Here is an 8,388-nt window from a genome sequence, read left to right as displayed (position 1 = left end):
AATGTGGCCCAGGACTTTGATTGTACATTGTTCTCTTTTTTTTTTTTTTAAATAGTCATTCCAAATAATCAACATGGCAGTGTGACAGGAAGCTCCTGCCTTTCCAGAAGCCTCTCTCTTCCCCTAAGCAGAAAAGCCCCATCCCTCACCCGGGTCCACGAATGGACAGGGGTGGTAGGGAGCATTGCTTTTATGTAAATTATACCTTAACCAGGTTTTTGTTAAAAAATCTTCCACCTTAATACTTGTTCTTTAGTTTTTGTTTTTTTTCAATAGCCATTAGTGGCCCTACTTTTTTGGGGCCCTTTGTCCTTTTCCCTCAACTCTAGAAATATGAAGGCTTTTGGTCTCCCTGGGGTGGCTGAGATGTGGAGGCAGCCAGGGCTTTACCTGTACACTGACGTGAGACCAGTTGAATAAAAGTGCACACCTTAAAAAGTGAAAAAAAAAATTTACAGAAACTTATGGGTCATTATAGTCAGAGTCAACTCCCAGCTGTGAATTTATGTTAGTTATATATTGCTGAATAAAAAATTATGCTCAAATCAGGGATAAACCATGATTATTAATTGGTAAATACCCATGGTAAACCAGTAAGAAATACTTCTCTCAGACCATGGGTACAAACCAAAAAGAAATATTTGTTATCTTACACAGATTCTTGTAGGTCAGGAATGTAGACATAATTTAACCTGGTTATTCTGGTTGCAGGTAAGATTTCTGCTGAATCGATGGTTATCTGAAAGCTTGATTGAGTTTGCCAGAAATACCTCTAAGATTATTGACTCATTTGGTTACTGTTAGGAGGCCTTATTTTCCACAAAGCATTGTCAACAAGTGTCATTAGTCAGTTCTATTCTTTCCCAGAATGATTCTCAGTGGCTTTTGGGTTCACTTTTTGGGTTATTGGTACCACTCCATTAACTTATATCTCCTTTTCCTTATAAGGAGAATGTGCATATTATTGGAGAGTTTTCTTAGCTTATTTCCTGCCAAGAGAAGTTTGGAGGATTCAGGGACCTCTTTTGCATGTAATACAATACTTGGACTTCATGTAATATGAGATGATCTTATTTCTGACATAATAATTTTCTTAAATATGTGGAGTTAGGGAATAGAATTTAGGAGATGGGGCCACAATCAGGTGAGAGTTTTTCTCCCATAGAGGGGTACACTGAGATGTGAGGGAGGAAGCTGCCTGCAATTCCCGGGAAGAGCAACAGCTTCAGCTGGGGAATCAGGTCTCTCCACTGGACCATGGACCACCAAGAACTATGAAAGACTTTAGGAGAAGTAGGCCACACTCAGTCAAGATTGCCACAGGACTGCACTACAGACCAGAGAGGTCCTGAAGGACCATAAAAAAGACAAACTTTCCTGCTGCACAGGCCCTGAAAGGACTTCTGATAGACTGAGTTACCCCCTTGCCCCATATACTGAACACCTTAAGCCTGCAACTAATCAATAGCTTCATAGAGTTAAAGAAGTATCATCAAGCTAAGCAAACACAGCAGAAACAGTCTAACACATAATAAGAAAGTCTTCATATACTGACATCCAAGCAGATATGTGCATACCCATGTTTATTGCAGCTTTGTTCACAAAAGCGAGGAGTTAGAAACAATCTAAGTGCCCATCAATAAACGAATGGATAGAGAAGCTGTGGTATATTCACACGGAATACTACGCGGCATTGAAAAACAAGGAACTCATATAATATAATTAAAAATGAGTGACCCTGGAGGATATTATGCTGAGTGAAGTATCTCAGTCACAAAAGGACAAATACTTCATGGTGCCACTGTTGTAATACAGGACTGACATCGGGCTTGGGGGGGGAGACTGAGAAAGATGGGTTCAATAATGTATACTGCATTAAAACTGATGAGGGAGAAAACTGTTTAAAAGGGATATGTGATTAGGTATTTTTGTCATGACAAGAGTGAAGAGCTAAGGCTCCATGGTAAAGTGAGCTCTCCTGGGGGAGGGTTTGTAAAACAATGAAACAATTTTTCTTTTACTTTTACAAGAGGATAGTGTCCTGGGGGGAGAGGGGGAAGGGGGGAAAGTGCAACATGAATGAATGGAAATCCAAAGTCTCTGTAAATTTTTACTGAAATTAATAATAAATTTAAAAAAAAAACAACAAAAAAAGGAAAAAAAGAAAGAAAGCAGCAGTAGCCTCATTCATAGTGAAAAACCAAATGAAGCCTTCTACTAAAAAAAAGCAAAACTTACTGTAGACCCAGTGAATACCCCAGAGACAGCAGAAATATATTGACATGGAGCTATATGAACAGGTACTAAAGAAGGTCTAAATGAGGGAGGAAGAGATGGAAGCCACAAAGAAAGCAAATACCCCAGAGACGTGTGTGTGTGTGTGTGGGGGGGAAATAGAAGAAATACATTGACGTGGAAGAACATGAACAACTCCTGAAGAAACTGAAAATGATAGAAGAAAAAATTGGAACAATAGATACAAAGATTGTTGTTGTAGTCTGCCGTTGAGTCAGAACGACCCCTAGCTAACCTACAAATGGTTTTTCGGCGGTAGTTAATCCCACAGAGGAGATTGTCCATCCTTCTCCTGTGGAGCAGCTGGTGGCTTCAAACTGCATGCCTTTGGGATTGTAGTGCAGCATCTTGCCTCTAGGTCACCAGAGCTCCCTGTAGATAAAAAGGTAGAAGAAATTTTAAAAATCACCACAGAACAGAGAAGGTAGTATTGGGAAACACAGTACTGGAAATAACAAAAATGCATGCAAATGCAATCCAGAATAGCAAGACTGAAATGGAAGAAATTTCTAACAAGCCAGAGGAGAAAACATGCAGAACAGAAGCAATGAAACTTAGAGTCAGTGAGCTGGAAGACAAGAACCTCATTGGGAATATAATAGAAGAAAAAAGAGCAAGGAGACAGAAGGAAAAGGAAAAACTTTAGAATCCTGTGGAATGACATGAACAGGAAGAACATGTACGTTCTGCAATTCCAAAAGAGGGAGGGCACAAGGAAAGCACTGATAAAACTGTGGAAGAGGTACCAGAAGGAACTTCCCAGGAATTGTGAACAATGAAGATAAGCACAGTCAAAAAGCTCAGAGAGCTCCAAACAGACCAGACCCCAAGAGAAAAGACTTATCATAGTCAAATTCTCCAAAATCAGAGATAAGGATAAAATACTAAAAGCAGCACAAGAGAGAAAAAAAGAGTCACCTACAAAAGAAAATCAATTAGATTATTTTTTGATTGTTCAGCAGAAAATATGTGAGCAAGAAGTCAATGGGATAGCATACAGAAAAGGCTGCATGAGATGATCCTGTACCCAGCAAGGTTGTCCATCAAATATGCTGAGATGAAATAATTTTCAGAAAAGCAGAAACATAAGGAATTTGTGAAAACAAGACCAATTCTACAAGAAATTCTAAGGGAAGTCCTTCACACAGAGACACCGAAGGAAAGTGGATGGAGCATAGTAACTAAAAACAACAGAAAAAGAAACACAGCAAAATGACAGCAATAAAACCCGGCCTGTCCATAATCACACTTAATGCCAATGGATTAAATGCACTAATTAAGAGAAAGATAGTGGAAGAATGGATTTAAAAAACCAAACCACATCAATATATTGCTTACAAGAAACCATGTAAGAAACAAAGAGTCTAAAAATGAAAGGCCATAACAATGTATACCAAGTAAATGGTGTCTATAAAAAAGCAGCAGTGACAATACTAATCTCTGATAAAATAGACTTTTAAATAAAAAGCACCATAAAAAAATAAGAAAGCACCATAATATATATACTATATAATGATTACAGGCATAATAGACCAAGACATAACCTTGGTCAACATCAGATGATGTTGTTGTTGTTTTTATGTGCTGTCGAGTCGCTCACAACTCATAGCAACCCTATGTACAACGGCCCTAAACCCTGCTCTATCCTGTGCTAATCCTACCGCCTCTGACACACCCATTCTGATTAACCCAGTCACTGAATCAATCCACCTCAGAGAGGGCCTTCCCCTCCCAAGCATGACGTCCCTCTCCAAGGACCTGTCCCTCCTTACAACATGTCCAAAGTATGTCAGATGAAGCCCCGGAATCCTTGCCTCCAAGGAGCAGCCTGGTTTAACCCTCTCCAGGTTGAATCTGTTTGTTTTCTTGGCAGTCCAGGGTACATTCAATACTCTTCTCAAGCACCACAGCTCAAAGGCATCAATTCTCCGTCTATCCTCCCTAGTCATTGTCCAACTCTCTGATGCATAACAAGTGATTGCAAAGACATAGCCTGTATCAGATGCACCTTAGTCTCCAGAGTGACACCATTGCTCTTCAGTACCCTGGAGAGGTCTCTAACAGCAGACCTTCTCATCGCAATACATTTTAAAAAAATTTTTTAAAAATAATTTTAATGGGCATTTACAGAGATTTTGGATTTCCATTCATTCATTGCTGCACCTTTCTCCCCCCCCAGCCCTCCCCCCCAGTTCGCTCCTCTCTTTCAAAAGTAAAAGAAACACTCCTTCCCCAGTACACAATCCCCCTCACCCTTCCCACCGCCCCAAGTACATACCACTATGCAACCTTAATTGTTGACTCTTGTGATGACCATAATACCCTATCATACATTGCTTTTATATTATTCACTCCCTCATCTGTTTCAGATCGCAATACATTTTTTCATTTCCTGGTTGCTGGTACCAAGAGGGTTGACTGTGGAGCCAAGCAAACTAAAGTTGTCAAACAATCTCAATCTCTTCACCATCCATCCTGATGCTGCCAATTGGTCCAGTGGTGAGAATCTTTGTCTTCTTGACATTAAGCCTCAATCCATACTGAAGGCTGCAGTCCTGACCTTCTACAACAAGCGTTTAAGGTCCCCCTCAGTTTCAGCAAGCAGGGTTGTGTCATCTGCATAACGCAGATTATTAATAGATTTTCCACCAATCCTGATGCCACACATCTCCTCATGTTCTGCATATAGGTTGAAAAGGTATGGAGATAGGACACATCCCTGGCGTACACCTTTCCCAATTTTGAACCATGCAGTGTTTCCCTGCTTTGTTCTGACGACTGCCTCCTGGTCCAAGTATAGGTTTCACATTAGCACATTAAATGTTCTGGGATTCCCATTCTTCTCAGAGTCAGCCACAGTTTGTTATGGTCCACACAGTCAAATGTCTTTGCATAATCCATGAAACACAGATATACATTCTTCTGGTATTCCCTGCTTTCAGCTAAGATGCACCTAACATCAGCTACAATATCCCTAGTGCCACGACCCCTTCTAAACCCAGCCTGGACTTCTGGCAATTCTCTGCTGATGTGCTGTTCCAGTCGTTTTTGAATAATCTTCAGCAGAATCTTGCCTGCATGTGAAACCAATGAGATTGTTCTATAGTTTCCACACTCGGTTGGGTCACCCTTCTTTAGGATGGGAACGAATATAGATCTCTTCCAGTCAGTTGGCCAAGTGGTTGTTTTCCAGATTTCTTGGCACAACTTGGTGAACAAGTCCAGGGCAGCATCTGTTATCTGAAATATGTCAATTGGTATACCATCTATTCCTGGGGCCTTGTTTTTTTGCTATTTACTTCAAAGCAGCTTAAACTTCTTCCTTCATCACCATCAGCTCTTGCTCATATGTTGTTTCATGAAATTCTTCTGTGTCTGCCAATTCCTTTTGATGCAGTGACTCAGTATATTCTTTCCATCTTCTTTTAATACTTCCTGGATCATTTAATATTCTGCCTAAAGCATTCTTGATTATAGCAACTCAAGGTTTTAATTTGTTCTTCAGTTTCTTGAGCTTAAGAAATGCTGAACAAATTTGGTCCTTTTTATTTTCTGACTCCAGCTCCTTGCACATTTAATTGTAATATTTTACTTTGTCATCCCGTGCTGCCCTTTGGAATCTTCTGTTCAGCTCTTTAGTATCTTGAATTCTTCTTTGTGCTTTGGCTTCTCTGCTCTCCAGTGCAATCTTCAGAGTTTCTTCTGACATCCATTTTGGTCTTTTTTCCTCTTGTGTCTTTGTAATGACAGTTTGCACTCTTCCTGGATGATACATTTGACATCCTCCCACACTGATTAGGTCTTCGCTCATTAGTGTTCAAGGTCTCAAACCTGTTCCTGAGATGTTTCTGAAATTCAGGTGGGAGGAACTCAAAGTCATATTTCGGTTCCCGTGGATTTGGTTTAATTTTCCTCAGCATCAGTTTGACATGCAAAATACACAAAAAAATGATTAACACAGTTGGAGAAAAATATAGCTCAATAGTTTACTTTAACAAAAGATGAACTTAACAAAAGATAGATTAACAAAAATTGAACAAAAAAGAAGACTTTAACATATCATGCTCTCAACAAAAGAAAGGTTAACTGGAAAGAAACTTAACAAAGATGCAGAAGATGTAAACTATACAATTAGCCAACTCAACCTTGTGGTTGTATTCAGGGTACTATACTCAACTAAAAGTCAATTTACTTTCTTTTCAAGTACACTGATTTACTCTTCAGAACTGATTATATATTAGGACACAAAGCAAGCCTCAACACATTGAAAAACATTGAAATAATACAAAGTGTCTATTCAGACCATAAAGAAATAAAACTAGCAATTAATGACAAGAGAATGAAGCTTATAAAATCACCCACATGGAAGCTAATACCTTGCTATAGCCCTATTGAATCATAGAAGAAATATCTTTTTAAATGTAATTAAAATTTCCTCAAAACAAATGAAAATGAAAATATGAGTTGTCAAAAGCTCTGAATATAACCAATGCAGTCCTCTGGCAGTTCATAGCAATTGGCAAACCCCCAGAAAAGAGGAAAGAGACATAATTACTGACCTAATTCAACACTTCCATCAAATAGACAAGAACAACAACAGCCTCTAGGATAAAGGAAATTATAAGGACAAAAGCTGAAATCAATGAGGTAGAAAACAGAAAAACAATTGAAACCATCAACAAAACCAGGAGTTGGTTTTTCAAAAGGGTCAAAAGAATTGATACACCATTGGCAAACTAAACAAAAGAAAACAAAGAGATGACACAAATAACTTCAATAAGAAATTGAAAAAGTGACATCACAACAGAACCAGAAGAAATAAAATTTATAATATCAGAATATCATGAAAAGCTACACTCTGATAAATTTTAAAACCTAGAGAAAATGGACATATTCCTATAAGCTCCACTTTATCCAGATTGACATAGACAGATGTAGAACACTTGAACAGACCCATTACCAAAAAAGAAATTGAGCATGTCATAAAAAGACTCCCCATTAATCAAAAGTTCTGGCCCAGAGGGCTTCATGGCTAACTTCTACCAAACGTTCAGAGATTAACCAACTCTACTTAACTTATTTAAAACAAAAACAGAAAAAGAAGGAACACTCTCAGAGTCATTCTATGAAGCAAGCATAACCCTAATACCAATAAAAGGCAAAGACATAACCAAAAAAAGGACACTATAGACCAATATCTCTCATGAACGTAGATGCAAAGATCCTTAACAAAATCCTGGTTAATAGAATCCAACCGTATAGGGGAAAAAATCATCATGACCAAGTGGGATTCTTAACAGTTATGGAAGGATTACTCAACATAAGATTTTTTAAAAAAATCAGTGTAATTCATTACCATAACAGAACATGATCTTATCAATTGATGCAGAAAAGGCCTTTGATGAAATCCAACACTTTTCCTGATCAAAACACTCAACAAAATAGGAATAGAAGGGAATTTCCTGAACATAGTGAAAAGTATACACACAAAATCAAAAGTCAACCTTGTACTCCATGGAGAAAAACTAAAGGCATTCCTCTTGTGAATCAGACAGAAATGCCCACTATTATTAACTCTTATTCAATATTGTATTGAAAATACTTGCTAGTAAGACTTGCAGTAAGACAAGAAAAGGAAATAAGAGGCATCCAAATCAGCAAAGAGGTGACAAAACTTACTACATATAGATAATAAACTCCAAAATATGCAACAAAAACTGTCAGACCTAGTAGACTAATCCAGTAAAGTGGCATGACACAAGCTCAATATACAGGGATTTCTCTACAAAAACAAGGAAAGCACGGAAAAGGAAAGTAAGAAAGCAATATCATTTACAATGTTGTTGTTATTGTTAGGTGCCGTCAAGTCTAGTATAACTCATAATGACTATATGAACAACAGACCTGAGCCCTGTCCTATTCTGTGCCAACTTCACAATCTCTGAAACACACAAGCCCATTTGCTGCAGTCACTGTGTCAAACACTTAGTTGAGAGTCTTCCTCTCCTTCACCAGCCCTCCATCTTTCCAAACATGATGTCCTTCTCCAAGAAATAGCCTCTGTTAGCAACATGCACACGGGATACAAGACAA

Source organism: Elephantulus edwardii, unplaced genomic scaffold, assembly GCF_000299155.1.
Source record: "Elephantulus edwardii isolate Elephantulus edwardi_28Jun2011 unplaced genomic scaffold, EleEdw1.0 scaffold00244, whole genome shotgun sequence".
NCBI classification, from domain to species: domain Eukaryota; kingdom Metazoa; phylum Chordata; class Mammalia; order Macroscelidea; family Macroscelididae; genus Elephantulus; species Elephantulus edwardii.
This window is presented reverse-complemented; position numbering follows the sequence as displayed.